Raw genomic sequence first — 17405 nt, 5'->3', positions numbered from 1 at the left:
CAAGCACTTTAACTCCACTGTACCAGGTGAACTGATACAGCTCAGAAGTTTTCCTTTACACCAACTGTCAACGCCGGTATTTTGTATTCTGTTTTGTAAGGATTTAATAAAAGTCAAAAACTAGTTTGCGTGCCCGCACCCGGGCTTTCTGTTGCCTTGCGACAAGCTGCCTCAAACCTAGTGGCCCAAAGGCATTTTGATATTGCTGATGATGCTGTGAGTCACCGATTCAGATGGGGCACGGGTGGGCTCGGCTTCTCTCTGCTCCGGGACACCTGGGTCCTTGGCAGGGAAAGACTCATCATCCGCAGGTGTGGGCTGGGCTGGCACCAAGGCTGGCTCGGCTGGGAACGAGGGCCAGGTGCCCACACGTGGTCTCCTGCGTGGCTTGGGCTCCCTCGCAGCATGGCTGGTGGATCTGAGCGGCCTGGCCTCGGAAGCCTTCCTGCATCACCTCCCCATGTCCGAGCTTAGGTTGGGGTCAAGCGCACAGCTGTCCCAGATCCAGAGGGAAACGGGAAAACAGCTTTGCGTGGGGGAGGGGCGCCTTTAGACAGCGCAACCTAATTCGATAAAACCCGGTGATTCAAACCTCCCCCTCATAGCTGGCCCACCTCCCTCTCTAGACTCCATCCCCTCAGCCATGATTAAGTTCTTGCTGTATGCGGGTTTGTGCTGGACAGTCCAGGGCTGACTTCAGATCCTGGGGGGCATGCAGGGAGGGAGGCGGTGGATCAGGGAGGGCTCCCTGCAGGCAGGAGGCAAAAGGGGGTGGCAGGGGAGTCCAGTGGTTAAGGATAGCAGTCCCGCCTGGCATCGCAGTCTCTTCCAGACTGCTGTGCTTGTCAGTTTCCTCAACTGACAACAGGGATCTGAGAGGAGCCAGGTGAGGAGGCCAGCAGGTAGTACAGTGAGAGGGGCAAGAAAGAAGTAGATGTGGTCGCCTCTGCAGGGCCTGGAGTGGGGAGCAGGCAGTCCCAGGGTGGACCGGTCCAGGTCAGCCCCCGGAGCCTTCTGTGTCTGGCTTCTCTCACTGAGCATCACGTCCTCGAGGTCCGTCCGTGTTGCGGCGTGTGTCAGTGCCTCACTCCTTTTCATGGCTGAGTGATTGGTCCATCATCCGGACCACGCTGTGTTTATCTATCACCCATCGATGGACACTGAGGTTTCTGCTCTTTGGAGTTGTGAGTCATGCTGTGAACATCAGTGTACGTTTGTCTGGTGGTTGTTTCATTGCCCCCGGGTGGACACCCGTAGGAAGAATGTGAGCAGGGCACAGACCCCATCAGATGCCATTTTTGGGAGGACTGTTCTTGTCACCAGGTGGAGTGTGGGCTTGGGGCCCAAAGGACCCCGAGAGCCATTGTCACCCTTGCAGCCAGTCCAGTGAGGGCTGACGGGCCTGGTGAGGGTGGAGGCCACAGAGCACACAGATGCTGGGTGTCTGCCAGCGCCCGGGGACAGCCTGCATGTTGGCGGGGGGGGCGAGGGGGGGGCGAGAGGGGGGCTCTCCGGGCTGTCCAAAAGGCCTCCTGGCAAGGTGTATGCGCTAGGATCTCCTCTCCTGCCCAGGATCCCGGGCTCGCCAGGTGGCACCTTCCCCCACCTGGCCCTTCCGGAGGAACCTTCAGGCACACTTTGGAGCCTGGCCCTACCGCTGCATTTGCTCAGCCTGCCTGCTAGAGCCCTCCTCTCAAACCCCGCAGTCCCCCTCCCAATGCCTCCAGGCCCCGCCCCGTCCCTTGCCTGGCCCGGTATATGTGGGGGGAATGGGGTGGGTGCCGCATGCCAAGCCACCGCCTTCCTAGGTGGCACCGAGCCCCGCCCATCCCCGCCAGGCCCCGCCGCTGACCTCTGCCTGCCCCCTGCCGCCTGCCAAGTTGCAGCTGCCAGGCACAGCTTGTTCTCGGAGCTGCCGCTGTACATTTGATGTTTGCGGTTTCCTCTTGGCCGATCCCGCCCCTTCCACGTCCCCTGGAGGAGTGGCAGGAAAATCCCGGAGCCGGAGGAGCTGAAGCCTTTCCCAAGTTGGCGACCGTGGCCACCTGTCTGCATCTCAGTAAACGGGGCTCACGGGCTCATGGCAGGTGCTTCAGCTGGTCCGGGGCATCTGCAAACTGGGTCTGTCACCCCGAGATCACGGCGAATCACATATGTGATTCGGGAGCTGCCCTCCACGCTGCCCCGCACATACAAGAGGGCCACACATGCTGATGTACGGTGTTAAGAGTAGGGGAAACAGGGCGAGTATCTGGAAACTTTGTACTGTCTTCGCAGTTTTTCTGTAAACCTAATACTGTCTTTTAAAAAAGAAATTTTATTTTGAAAAATAAAGTGAACTGAAAAAGACACAGACACAAAAGGCCACGTAGCGTGTGATCTCACTTATGTGAAATGTCCGGAACAGGCAAATCCACAAAGACAGAGAGTGGATTGCTGGTTGTCAGGGGCTGTGGAGGGGGTGGGGGTGACTGCTGATGGGCACTGGTTTTCTTTTGGGGGGATGGAATGTTCTGGAACTAGAGGTGATGGTTACATAGCTCTGTGAATGTACTAAACGCCCCTGAAGTGTTCATTTTATTTAATTTTTTCGCCACGCTGTGCAGCAGGCAGGATCCTAGTTCCCCGACCAGGGATGGAACCCGTGCCCCCTGCATTGGGAGAGCAGGGTCTGAACCACTGGACCACCAGGGAAGTCCCTGAAGTGTTCATTTTAAATGGGTGAATTTCATGTTCTGTGAATGTCTCCTAAATAAGAATGAAAAAGATGACAGGCCCGAGTCTGTGTTGAGTCTGGTACACAGTGAGTGCTCAATAAATGCATGGAGGAATGTTTTATCACCAGCACAGGTGTCTCCGCCCCAGAGTGTAGGGATTTGTGCAGGTTTTGTTCCCGCCATTGTCACCAGTCACCAACCCAAGTCCTCCCCGTGGATCATCCCATCTCACAACCTCTTTCACTGTTCCGTCTCAGGAAACTGAGGCCTGTCCTGGTCTTAGACTCACCCAGAAGGAGGAGAAACTGGTTTAAAGCGAAGCCTGATGAAATCAAGTCGGATGTGAGGAAGGACTTACCCCGTTGGTGGAAGCCTGCATGGGGTGAGCTGGCGAGGGAGGGAGGGGGCGGGGCACCTGGGTGAAGAGCGTCACCTGCCAACCCACCTCGCCTGCCTCTGGCATTTGGATGGGCATCTGGAGCCCGTCGGCCCTGAGCCATTGTGTGCCGTGAACCCTCTCCGGTCCCCACACTGGGCTGTATTCATCCCCTCCGTCCAATGGGCATCACACTCCCCTGCACATAGGGTTTGGGGTTTGTGGGCAACTTCGGGAAGATGCCGTGGGGTTTCTGTCACGTCCGCCAACTCCAGCTCTCCCCGGCCTCAGTTTCCCTTTTGTGACCTCCTGAGAGGCGGCAGAAACCTGGGACAGCAACAAGAGGGGCTTGTCCAGTGCTGCATCCTTGGCTCTGGAACCAAGGAGGCCTCCAGGGTCTGGGTCCCAGGATGCTGGTGCCAAAGGCCGTTGGGGAGAGCATCTGGTGAGCAAGTCCCCAGCAGAGATTTGCAGACAAACAGGGACAAGAGCCTGTTGCCAGTGGGGGTTTTTTGTTTTGTTTTTTTGGCTGGTCCGCAGTATTCGGGATCTTAGTTCCCCAACCAGGGATTGAACCCGTGCCCCCTGCAGTGGAAGCGCAGCGTCTTAACCACTGGACAGCCAGGGAAGTCCCCTGTTGCCAGCGTTTTATCTGCACATTCAAAGGGGCATCCACCCCGCAGGTGCAGGGGTCGGAGTTGTGGGTCGGAGCCCTGATGCCTCCCCAGCTGAGGTCATCAGCCCAGTGAGTCACCCCTGGCCACTTATCCCTTCCCTGGGGACCTGGTGCCAGGCACACGATGGGGAGAAACCGGCTCGCCACCACTCCAGTCCTGGGCCAGGACCCTCCCCTGGGCGTGAAATTTAAGGGGGTGCCAAAAAACCTCCATCATCCAGATAATGTTTTGTGCTTAGAATGTTTACCGTGACAGCTGTAGATTCATAGCAGTTGTAAGGAATAACATTTTCCCCAGTGGCAACATTTTTGCAAAAGTCTATTACAGTGTCACAAGCGAGATCCTGACATTGCTACAAGTCGATACTGTCTCTTGTATCCCCTTGTGTGTGTGCCTTTCATGGTACCAACCAACACCGCTCTGGGCTCAAAGCAAAATAGAGCATGCTTTTCAGGTGACAAACACTCCACTCACCCCGTTCTCACTTGGAAATAGAAGGAGTCAGACTGGACCGTGGAAGCCGGTGTCTTCTGATAGAACCGCCTGGTGTGATGAACGTGTACTCCACCTGTGCAGCCATCAGCCACATGTGGCTACTGAGCATGTGAAATGTGGCCAGTGAAGAGGAGGGGCAGAATGCTTCACTGATTTCACTTTCATTTATTTACATTTTTGTGGCCCGGTGGGGCTGCTGGCTGCGCCTTTGGAGAACGCAGGTCAAAAGGCCCGGTCTGTGTGTTACCTTGGGTTTCACCCCAGGTCCTTGGTTGATCCTCAGTTTGTTCATCCTGAGCCCCGGGCATATGGTTGGTGCTCAATAAATGTTTGTGGTGGGACAGGTTGAGTGAGTGAGGTCTCTGGATGGGCAGTCCCTCCTGGCCTTCTAACCCCCTCCATGTGACTCTGGCCCCTCCACGTGAGACTGGGTTTGCCCTCACCTGGGCCTCAGTATGCCCATCTGCAAAATGGGTCAGGGCGCCAGAGTTCCAGGAGAGGGGGCTCCCCCTGTCCTCAGCACCTTCACCCCTCGCCGGTGTAGATCCTCGGGGTTTCACGCCCCGTGACAGCCACCCAGGGGGATACACTCCACAGCAGTGGGTGGCACCTGGGGGGAGGGCCACCGGGACCCCCACCCTAGCAAGAGATAGAAGCAGGGCTGCATCTGGGGCCGGGGGTGCTCTGGGCATCCCAACAGGGAGGAGGAGGAGTCTCAGATGGGGAAACGGAGGTGCAGCCACGTAAGTCACCTGCCTGCGGGTGCAGAGCTTTTGTGTCCTCAGTTGGAGCCGGTCCCGCCTCCTTCTTTCCCTCCCGTCTGCCTTCCTTCCTATCATAAAGGAAGGCACACGTTGTACCTGCTCTCTATCCAGAAGCACTTTACGCCCCAGAATGAATGTATATAAAATATATTTGTCCCGTGGGTTTAAAAAAAATCCTCAGTGAATAAATGTTTTCATTTACAGTCTCCACACTGGAGGGCACACTCCACACACACTGAAGGGTTTTCCTGATGGCCAGTGGGGTGCGGGAGGTCCCTGCCCACAGAGGAATTCTCCTCCCGCTGCCCACAAGACCAGTGGGCGTCCTTGCCTGGGTGTGTCAGGTGATGTCGCCTGCACGCTTGCCTCTTTGGTGTGCTTGTCCTGTCTTGTTTGTCTTGCCTCCTCGGTTGGGTGGGTGCTGGTATCTGGGGCCTCTCCTGGCTCGGGTAGGAGCTGGGGAGGGTGGGGCTTCTCCCTGTGAAGAATTTAGGGACCCAGAACCTTCTGGAAGGGGGGAGGAGGTGAGGAGCTGGAGTCAGGGAAGTGGCGGAGGTTGAAGGAGCTCAGGTGGCTGAGCCCCAGACCTCCTGCTGCTCGAGGATCTCTCTCTCTCTCTCTCTCTCTTTTTTTTTTTTGGTCTCACCTCGTGGCACGTGGGATCTTAGCTCCCCGACCAGGGATTGAACTGGTGCCCCCTGCAGTGGGAGTGCAGAGTCCTAACCACTGGACCACCAGGGATGTCCCAGGAGGTAGAAGGTCTATTTAAAAACCCTGCACTGGGTTCATTCGGGTAGAACTGCCAATCTTGGTTGCCTGTCCTGTTCATTCCCTTCCTTTTTATTTATTTATTTAATTAAAAATTTTGTTTGTTATTCAATTCTAGTTGATTTACCATGTTGTGTTAATTTCTGCTGTACAGCAAAGTGATTGTTATACACATATATACACACTCTTTTTTCATGTTCTTTTCCATTATGGTTTATCATAGGATACTGGATATAGTTCCCTGTGCTCTACAGGAGGACCTTGTTGTTTATCCATGCTATATAAACTGACTTGCATCTGCTAATCCCAAACTCCCAATCCTTCCCTCCCCCACCCCCCTCCCCCTTGGCAACCACAGGTCTGTTCTCTATGTCTGTGAGTCTGTTTTACTTTGTAGATAAGTTCATTTGTGTCATAGTTTAGATCCCACATATAAGTGATATCATATGATATTTGTCTTTCTTTTTCTGACTTGCTTCACTTAGTATGATAATCTCTAGGTCCATCCATGTTGCTGCAAATGGCATTATTTCATTCTTTTTTAATGGCTGAGTAGTATTCCACTGTATATGTGTACCAAATCTTCTTTATCCATTCATCTGTCAGTGGACACTTAGGTTGCTTCCATGTCTTGGCTATTGTGAATAGTGCTGCCATGAACATTGGGGTTCATGTATCTTTTTGGATTAGAGTTTTGTCCAGATATATGCCCAGGAGTGGGATTGCTGGGTCATATGGTAGCTCTGTCTTTCGTTTTCCATTCCCTTCCTTTTTGATGGTCACCAGGCCTGCAGGTTGGCCCTCCATGATCGTGCTGTCGGATACTCATGCTTTGTGTAGCCCTCACCCTCGTGGAATAGGATGGACCAGGTGACCAATGGGATACTGGGGAAATGACGGGGTGTGACTTCTCTCACTGTCTCTGGGATCACTCATCTGGGGGAAGCCGGCCACCATGTTGTGAGGATGCTCAAACAGCGCTATGGAGAGGCCCACGTGGAGAAGGGCTGAGACTCCTGCCAACAGCCCATGTCACCTTGTCCTTTGCTTCTGATCTGACTTCCTGCAGAGGCTAAGCCCCTTTTCCTGCAGAATGTCACTTCTGGCAGCTCCAGTGCTTTTAGCTCATTTCCTGAACCCCTGAATTTCTTACAAGTGGGAAATCAGAGTCAAAGGCTTGATGGAGTCAGGGTAACATTTTTGGCTTGAATACTTCCTAGGTGGCACTTGCATCCCCTCAGGTGGGATCTGGTGGCTCCATGTGCTACAGTTTATCCTTGGACTAGAGTGACATGAGGGACTTCCCTGGTGGTCCAGTGGGTAAGACTCCTCACTCCCAATGCAGGGGGCCTGGGTTTGATCTCTGGTCAGGGAACTAGATCCCGCATGCATTCCGCAACTAAGAGTCCGCATGCCACAACTAAGAAACCCACGTGCCGCAAGGAAGTTCCCACATGCCACAGTAAATAAAATAAGACCTGGCTCAGCCAAAATACATACATACATACACGAACTATTTTTTTAATAAATAAATAAATAAATAATAAAATAACTTAAAAAAAATCGAGTGACCCGAGTCACATGGATAAAACTCTCGGGACGAGCTTCTAGCACATAGAGTGGCTTGATTTCCCCTTTCATGACTCGCCTGCTTATCTCAACACTGCTGATCACCACTGCTGGAACCAAGAGTTTCATTAAGAGCTCCAAACTCCTGGCTGGTCTCAGTTGAAATTGTCTCTTTCTTCCTTTCCCCAAATCCAGTCACATCTTCAATTTATGATGTAACAAGGGCCGTGCTGTCCCTGTGGGTGAATCTTCTGTTCTGCGCTTTGGCAAACCCCATAGTCTGATGGGGTGTGAGACTTTAAATGGCCCAGAAATTAAATCCAGGCTGAGCACCTGGCACAGGCTGGGCCGCATCTGTTTGCGGTCACTGACCCATTTGTAAGGGGTACCCTCCTGGGCCAGGATGTCAAGGAGAGGCTAGGCTGGCTTCTCAGAAGCGTTTCCACCTTAGACGCCAGCTAACTTAGGCCAAGTAGAAGGAGGAAGCATCAACCCACAACTGACCTCGTTGTGTGGGGGAGGAAAATGTTTTCCTCTACCCTCTTAAGTTCGTAATTGGGAGCTGCGAATTAAACTGACAAAGGATATTTTAACAGGAGACAAAGCATACAAATGTATTAATTTTTAATTTTACATGCTTGGGGCATCGCAGAAAGAAGTGAATCCCCAAAGGAACAGTGAGATTTGAGAGCTCATAGGCCTTCGTAACAGAGGAAAGGGAGAGGAGAAAGGCCACTTATGGGAGAGCAAACAAATGTTAGGAGAGATAAATGGGCCTTTGGAGAATAGGTGAGACATATGATAGTTTGTGACGAAGTCTGTCTGGGAGCTGACTTGTCTTCTCCGAGAAGAGAAAATGAGTTGATTCCAGGCAGGGATTTATGACAGTATGAGGCTCTGTGTTTAGGTAGATAACAGATTTCAAGAACTCAGATGCTGTCAGCTCAGAGTAATTCTTACACCAGAGTGGCACATTTGGGATGGCTAATCCTGATCTCCAGTTGGCTCCTCCCAAATTTTCTGCCTCCTCTCCGAAATTTTTCTTCAATATCAGGCATTTTTGGTGTGAATGATATCCCTGACGGACAGCCCCAGTGTCCAAGAGTCAGGGAAGTGGGGTAGGAAATGATCTCCCACCTTGCTTGCCAATGATGGTTTCCTAAAAATTGCTGAAGCTCCAGAATGAATGAAAACTCCTGGGATTGGCTATGTTAACAGCGCCCTCTAGAGGCCACCACCAGCTTAGACAGGGCTGGGGGTGGTTCAGGGAGCCCTGGGTGTGAACCTCAAAACCCTCTCCAAGAATTTCTGCGAGGGACTCAGGTGTCTGATATCAAACAGGAAGCATATCAACATGGTGGGGCAGAAAGGCTTGGCGACATTCTCTGGTCACCCCCGCGTCTGGGTGGGGTCAACTTTCTGCATTCACAGCTAATCTCTGTGTCTTTGAAAAGATGCCAGAACTGATGGTAGAAATGTAATATTTTTATGCCAACTGAACTTAATTGCAGTATAGTTTACTAATGGTGACCTGCACAGATCCTAAGTGTACTTCGATGGGTTTAGACAAGTGTGGGAACCCATGTCACCCACACCCCATCAAGACCTAGAACATTCCGGCATCCTATAAAGTCCCCTCCACTCCCCCAGACAACCGTCTTCCTGATTTCTAGCACCGTAGAAATTACACCTGTTCCGGAACTTCATCCAGTTGGTCCCCCACGGGATGTCTTCAGCATCTGGCTAAAGAGCTGTGACTTTGCAAAGGTATGACGCGAGGTAAGAAAGTTTGTATTCAGAGAAATTTGAAACATTTAAAAAAAAATCTTTTTTGATGGGGACAATTTTTTTTTAAGTCTTTATTGAATTTGTTACAATACTGTTTCTGTTTTGTGTTTTGGTTTTTTGGCCACGAGGCCTGTGGGATCTTAGCTCCCTGACCAGGGATCGAACCTGTGCCCCCTGCAGTGAAAGCACAGAGTCTTAACCACTGGACCGCCAAGGAAGTCCCTTAAAACATTTTTTTTACTTGAAACATAAACACCTTTATGGATAGATGTGTTGGTTTCTTCCCGGCAGACATGGAAGGGTGAAATGTGTACAAAATAACTAAAAATCTTGTAACTTATTCCTCAAAAGTAATTTAACCACCTTGACCACCTATGGGTCCTAAAAATGGTGATTTGAAATAGCATTATGGTCAATTCACCAGTTTTTGCGTTTCATCCTGATTTGTTTAGAAAAGATCTTTTTTTTTTTTTAATTTTGCATGCGCTGGGTCTTCATTTTTCGTTGTGGGCTTCTCTCTAGTTGTGGCGTGTGGGTCTAGTTGCCCTGCGGCATGTGGGATCTTACTTCCCCGACAAGGGCACCTGCATCCCCTGCATTGGATGGCGGGTTCTTAACCACTGGACCACCAGGTAAGTCCCTAGAAAAAATCATCTTGCCAACAGGAAGGGAGATGTTCTGATCAAAATCATGAGCTTGACCTTTTCTAGGCTCTGACATTTCAAAGAGGGGAGGAAGGCATTCCCTTTCTCCATACAAAGGTGATGTTTTAAAAGTTTATATTTACAAATTTAAAATGGTTTCAAATCTAAGGGCTTTTATTAGAAGGCTTTCAGTTTAACATAAAGAATATGGCATATTAAAATAGAACATTTATTTCTCACATTTCAGAATATTTCCTTATGTGTTGCTAAAAGAAATGTGTCTCAGGATTTTGGCTTTTTTGTTTGTTTTTTAAATTAATTAATTAAATTTATTTTTGGCTGCGTTGGGTCTTTGTTGCTGCACGCGGGCTTTACTCTAGTTGGGTATCTAGAGTAGTGGGGGCTACTCTTTGTTGCGGTGCACGGGCTCTAGGCACGCGGGCTTCAGCAGTTGTGGCTCGCAGGCTCTAGAGCGCAGGCTCAGTAGTTGTGGCACACGGGCTTAGTTGCTCCGCGGCATGTGGGATCTTCCCGGACCAGGGATCAAACCCATATCCCCTGCACTGGCAGGCGGATTCTTAACCACTATGCCACCAGGGAAGTCCAGGATTTTACGTTTTGATTCATCTTTGCAGCAACAGGGCAGTTACAACAAGATGGAACTTTGGGGGGCTTCCCTGCGCTACTGAGCCTGTGCTCTAGAGCCCATGAGCCACAACTACTGAGCCCGCGTGCCACAACTACTGAAGTCCGCATGCCTAGAGCCTGTGCTCTGCAACAAGAGAAGCCACCCCAATGAGAAGCCCGTGCACCGCAACAAAGAGTAGCCCCCGCTCACCACAACTAGAGAAAGCCCGCGTGCAGCAACGAAGACCCAAGGCAGCCAAAGATAAATAAATTTATTAAAAAAAAAAAAAGATGGAACCTTGGGGATCACCCATCACCTATTTTACTTCCTGCAAAGATTTGCATTTTTGCATTGATGTTGAAATGGCTAAAGCTTTCTGAATTCTCTACCTTTGCTTTAATAAAAACCCTACCAGTTGGTGAACTACTATTCCAGAGAATGGAAAATAAAATATGACTATGGCTTTATACCAAAATTTGTTATACTCTAACTTACTGATGTCTTTTAAAACATCATGTGTGCAAACCTTTTTATTGTGAGTTGTAATGCATTTTCAGAAAAGTGCATGCAATGCCAATGGATAATTTAACAAGTTATTATAAAGCCAACACATGATCACGGCCAGCACCTTAGGAGTCCTCCCCACCCCACCCCCCTTGCAACCACAGGGGTCATCTGGACCCTGTCCTCCCTTCCCCCAGTGTAGCCAGTAACTTGAATTTTATGATTATTACTTTCTCGCTTTGTTTATGGTTTGACCACATGAGTGTGCAGCCCAAATAAATTTAGTTTTGCCTCTTTTAAAACTTTACATAAGGGAAAGTGTATTGCATGTATTCTTTTCTGTCTGGTTTCTTTCAATTAATATTCATCCAGGTTATTGCATGTAGCTGAGTGCATTCACTTTCATGACTATATGTATTCCATTGTGTGAATATACCATCAAATTATTTACTATTTGACTTGAGTTATTTTCAGACTTGGGCTTTTACCCCCCCCAAAAATTGTGGCTATGGATATGTCTGGCTATATACGTCTGTGTGTTTCACTAGAGTATATACCTAGGAGTGGTATTGCCAGGGTGTAGTGTTTATGAATCTTCAGACTCATGGATAATGGTAAACTCTTTCCCAAAGTTGTTGTACTGATTTATATTGCCACCCACCACGAGGATGCGATAGCTCCCATTGCCTTGCATCTTTGCCAAAACTTATCAGTACACCTGAATTTTTATTTCCCAACCTGTTGGGTCTGTGGTGTTATCTCATTGTAGTTTTGTTTTTTATGTTTATTTATTTACTTATTTATGGCCATGCCACACGGCTTGTGGGGGTCTTAGTTCCCGCACCAGTGATCAAACCCATGCCCCCTGCAGTGGAAGTGCAGAGTCCTAACCACTGGACTGCCAGGGAATTCCCTTATTGCAGTTTTAATTTCCATTCCTCTATTTACTAATAAGGTTGAACATCTTTTCATGATTCATTGGCCATTTGGATTTCCCCTTTTGTGAATCATTTAGTTAGGTATAGTCCAGTTTTCAACTTGGCTGCCTGATTTTTCTCTCAATGATTCCTAGGGTGTCTTTTGAATACTTTTTTTTTTTTTTTTTCCCCACACACTGCGGCCCCTGCATTGGAAGCACAGAGCCCTAACTGATCTCAGGTGGCCTCGGCCTGCAGTGGCTTGAAGCAGGATTTCAGTTCCCAGCCAGAAATTGAAGTCAGGTCGCAGCAGTGAGAGCGCTGAATCCTAGCCACTAGACCAGTGGCCAGTGACAAGGCCCTGGCCCTTTGGCTTTACAGAAATTAATTCCCACAAAGACATGGAAAGTAGTGAAACAAGTGAAGTGTTTATTAGGAGGAAAAAGAGTACGTGTGGATAGACACATGGCTGGGCTCAAAGAGAGAGCTGCGCCCTCATGGTAGTTTGAATCACTTATATGGGGCATTTCTTCCAGGTTTCCTTTGGCCAATCATCTTGCTTTGCCTGGTTCTGAGTCCGTATTTGGTATACCTCAGGGTCCTTCCCTGCGGGCCTGTGCATCTCCCAGACAAGATGGATTCTAGTGAAGAGGCCTATGGGTAGTTGACATCACTTACTATGGGGTGACGCCCCCTCTCTTTTGACCTCCAAGGAGCCTTTCTGCACATATGTAGTCAGGAAGGTCTCCTTGACTTCGAGAATGAGGAATATGTGCTCTTTTATCTCTTATCTGGGCAGGGCCCAGCCTCCTCTCTGTCCACAGGGGAGAAACTCCAGATGCTCAGACTGGGGCCCATCTATCTCCGGCCTCATAACCACTGGACCACCAGGGAAGTCCCTGAACAGTTCTTAATATTAATATAACCCAATGTTTCATTCTTTTCCTTTATTGTTATGTGACCTGTTTCAGAAATCAATCCTTGGGAATTCCCTGGTAGTCCAGTGGTTAGGACTTGGTGCTCTCACTGCCAAGGGCCTGGGTCCAATCCCTGGTCAGGGAACTAAAGGTACCACAAGCCTTGCAGCAAGGCCAAAAAAAAAAAAAAAAAAATCCTTACTGCAAGGTTATAAAAGTATTATTTTGTATCACCTTCTAAAATGTTATTGTTTCATCTTTCACATTAGGTCTGCAGTCCTCCCCAAATTGGCTTTGTGTTTGGTGTGAGGTAGGGGTCACGTTTTGTGTATTTTCCATAGTGATATCCAGTTGTCGCAGCATCATTTATTGAAGAGATTGTCCTTTCTGCACTGCTCTGCATTACCACCTCTATCATAAATCAACCCTCTGGATGTGGATACGGTCTGTCTTGGGCTCCTAATCTATCCATTTGTCAATCCTTCAGCCCCTTTCTTACTGACTACTGTATAACTGTTTGAGAAGTCTCAATAGCTATCTGAAACAGTATTGTGTGTGATGAGAATCCCGCATATAGAATGGCTTAGTTCTCCATCAACAATGAACCAAAGGGGGACTTGCCTGGCGGTCCAGTTGTTAGGACTCTGTGCTTCCACTTCAGGGGGCCCAGGTTCGATCCCTGGTTGGGGAACTAAAATCCTGCAAGCCATGTAGCACTGCTAAAAAAAAAAAAGAACCTAAGGGTCTCAACACCGTTGGTAATCTTTGCCTGAATCAATAATTTCATGAAGAGCTGAAAACTCTTGGAGATTTCATCTGCTTCACCAGCCTTCAAGCCCAGAAGCCCTCCAACTTCAGAATGAGTGTGATGCTGTCAGGTGGGGCCAGAGCAGGCAGTGTGCATTTGAATCTTAACTTACCCATGTACAGGGACTTCCCTGGTGGTGCAGTGGTTAGGACTCGGTGCTTCCACTGCAGGGGGTGCGGGTTTGATCCCTGGTTGGGGAAGTTCCTGCAAGCTGCATGGTGCAGCCAAAAAAAACAAACAAAAAAAATTACCCATGTACAATTTTCATTGCATTGCAGTTGGGTGGTTGTAGGGTCTCTTCATGAAGCCTTCAGACATTGAATGGCTTATGTTGTTTTCCTTCTGTCTCATAAAGCAAACTGCTTAGAGCTGACCTCCCTGACCCTCCAATAGCTAAATGCCATTATCAAGGAAGACCTGATGGCTCTAAGCTACCAAGTAAGAAGTGTCAGGAGTCAGGATACCTTTTTTTTTTTGGCTGTGCCTCGTGGCATGTAGAATCTTAGTTCCCCAACCAGGGATCGAAACTGCTTCCCCTGCATTGGAAGTATGGGGCCTTAACCACTGGACTGCCAGGGAAGTCCCGATAGAACACCTTCTGACTAAACATGAATTTAAACAACTAGACCAAAGGACTTGGGTGTATTGTACAATGACCACAAATTCCCCCCATTCCAATATGCATGCCCCTTTGCAATGGAACTCTTAGCCAGAGGGGGAGTCAGTTTCTCCACCCATTTAAATCGCCGCATGGCCATGTGACTTGCTTTGACCTATAGAATTCGGCAGAAGTGAGGTGTAGAAGTTCGACCACCATGATGTAAGGAAGCCAGTGTAGCTTTTTGGAGACTGGGAGACTCCATGCAGAACTGAGGCCTCCCAGCCAACAACCAGCACCAATTGCCCAATATGCCAGTGGAGCCATCTTGAACCTTGCAGCAGACTGAACCCTCCAGGTGTCTGTGGTCTCATAAATCAGCCCAGGTGAGATCAACAGAGGAAATGCCCCCTAACCTGCCGAATGGAAAAAAAACAAAATTCGAGGTTTTTCCCAACAACATTTGATTGTGAAAAATTTCAAATGTGTATCAAAGTTTAAATAAGTTTACAATGAACACCCACATTCCTAACACATCACTTCTACCATTCCCATTTTATTAAATCTGTCATCTCCCCATCCCTTTGTCCATGCATCACTTCATCTCGTTTTTTTTGTTGTTGTTTTTTGGTTTTTTACTTCATCTCATTTTTGATGCATTTCACAGTTGCAGACATCAGCCCACTGCTCCCTGAACAGTTTGGTGTGCATATCATTAGCATATGACTAACAAGAGTCCAATATTTGTTTATATTTTTTCTTTTGAAGTAAAATTGACAATGACTTGCATAAGTCTTAAATATGCTTTTGCTGAGTTTTGACAGATGCACACATCTGTGCAACTTGAACTTCTATTAAGATCTACAACATGTTTGCCATGGCTCAGGTTGAATCCCTGGTCGGGGAACTGAGATACAAAACAAAACAAAACAAAACAAAACATTGTATCAGGTATTATACATAATCTAGAAATAATATATGTATCATTTGTGCATAGGTTGTATGCAAATACTATGCGATTTTATATGAGGGACTTAAGCATCCTCGGATTTTAGTATGTGCAACAGTCCTGGAACCAGTCTCCCCAGGATACTGTAGGATACCTGTAAATAACCACACAGTGTCAGGGATTATCAAAACAGATGCAAGAACAAAGTCACTTCCCTGTCTGTCATTAGCGGGAGGTGTTCAGAGGTGGCCACCAGGGCCAGTTGCACCAGTTACACGCCTGTAGCCATGAGTAACAGAGAACACAACTCTGCTTGCTTAACTCCATAAAGACGTTTATTAGTTTACAGAACAAATAGCTGCAAGCTAGGGCAGCCTCCAGGCTCGGGATGCTAGGGGCACCCCACCCCTGCAGGCTTTTCCTCTCATCTCATTGGCCAGGACTGGTCATATGCCTGGTCCCTTAACCAATCAGTGAGTGAGTCATTCACACTCATCCTGATAGCTTCTGTGATCTTAGATCTTAATTTCCAACCTGCAGTTATTTTAGATATTGTTGATCTTACTGTCATGGCCTGGGTTTATATTTTATATTGCCAGATAAAACAAGAAATTACACTAGTTATAATAGGATCTTCGGAGACTAACATGGTTCACAAAACGATAAAAGAGTAAAATTATAATTTGGGTGAGGCATTTATAGAGCAGGAATCTGCAAATGTTTTCTGTAAAGGGCCAGAGAGTAAATATTTTCGGCTTTGCTGGCCATAATGTCTCTGTGGCAGCTACTCAAATCCCTGTAAGCCGGGAAGCAGCTGTACATAATGTGTAAATGAGTGGGCGTGGCTGTGTACCAATAAAGCTTTATTTACAACCACAGGTGGTGGGCAGGGTCTGGCCCGCAGGCAGGCTGAAGTTGCTGAGAACAGGTGTTTTGCAGCATTGTTAGAACTAAATTAGAGCAACACGATCTTCCAATCTTTGAAATTTATTATTTCTACCTGACCACTGAAGTAGTTTTTAATCAGTTTTCCACCACAAATTTGTGTGCAGTAATTAGAGAGGGGTCCCAATATCCAAAATGCAGTCATCGGTACTTTTCCCCACCCCAAGGAATAAGGGCTCTTTGGAGAATAGCTGGTTTTATGTTTCAGGGCAGGGAAGGTGCAGTATGGGCCTAGTATATCTTGTTGCCAGAAAGAAGGGATGCCTCTCTAAGTTCTGGGTGTGTTGAAGGTACACCGGAGCCCACTTAAAGGTATCCCATGTCAATAATGATTAGTTAATGACCAATTCATGAAACTACTCAAGTCTGAATGCCATGAATTCATAATTATCCTCAAAAGACAAGAATCAGGATTTTTGTTCTTTATCAAGCTGCTAGTTCTATATCCGTAGCCCGATTTTATTTGGGTGAACCATTTTTTAGCATCCCTACATAAAAAGGCTGACATCTTCTTACCAAATGTTATATATTCAGGGTGATCCCAACTATATAAAAAGATTCTCCTCTTTGTAAAAAATAAACAATAAAAAAAGATAATAAATACAGTATTAACATTGGTTATTTTTGGATAGTAATATGATAGATGACATTCATGTTCTTTCCTGAATTTTTTCTGGCATTTCCAAGTTCCCGCCTTTATTTTTTATATATTACTTTTAGAGTGAAAAAGAAAAATCTTTGAAAAAAATTTATCTCCAGGGACTTCCCTGGCAGTTCAGTGGTTAAGACTCTGTGCTTTCACTGCAGGGGGCACAGGTTCGATCCCTGGTCAGGGAACGAAGATCCCGCATGCCACGTGGTGAGGCCAAAAAAAAAAAGAGAGAGAAACTGTAAAAAAAATGTTTTTAAAAAATACTTTCTTGAAAAGAGAAGCAAATATTAAAAAACAAAAACAAAAACACTACTTATCTCCGGGTTCAGGATGTCTTTTTCCATGGTTATAACGTTGTATGGTTTGGTCTTTGGGAAATTTCTCACCCCAAAGAACAGAGGATGGCAAGTGGGATTTTATAAAATCCAGAGCCCAAGGCTGAGGATGGGAGTACATCCAGTGAGGTGGGGCTGAAAGACGTTGAGCTAAGAGGGCTGGTAAAATCTGTGGAGCTGGGTCCTCGGCCCTGGGGGTAAATGTTGTCCCCAGGTGAGGGGGTTTGGCTTTCAATTGAGGGAAGTACTGGTAGGGCTTTAAGCACTGGCTCCCAGAGACCTGGCTTAAGTTGGGAGGAGCCTAGATTCTAAAAAGAGTAAGGAAGGTTAGGTAGCTGGGGCTGGGGGTTGTCA

Source organism: Eubalaena glacialis, chromosome 4 (genome assembly GCF_028564815.1).
Source record: "Eubalaena glacialis isolate mEubGla1 chromosome 4, mEubGla1.1.hap2.+ XY, whole genome shotgun sequence".
Lineage (NCBI taxonomy): Eukaryota > Metazoa > Chordata > Mammalia > Artiodactyla > Balaenidae > Eubalaena > Eubalaena glacialis.
This window is presented reverse-complemented; position numbering follows the sequence as displayed.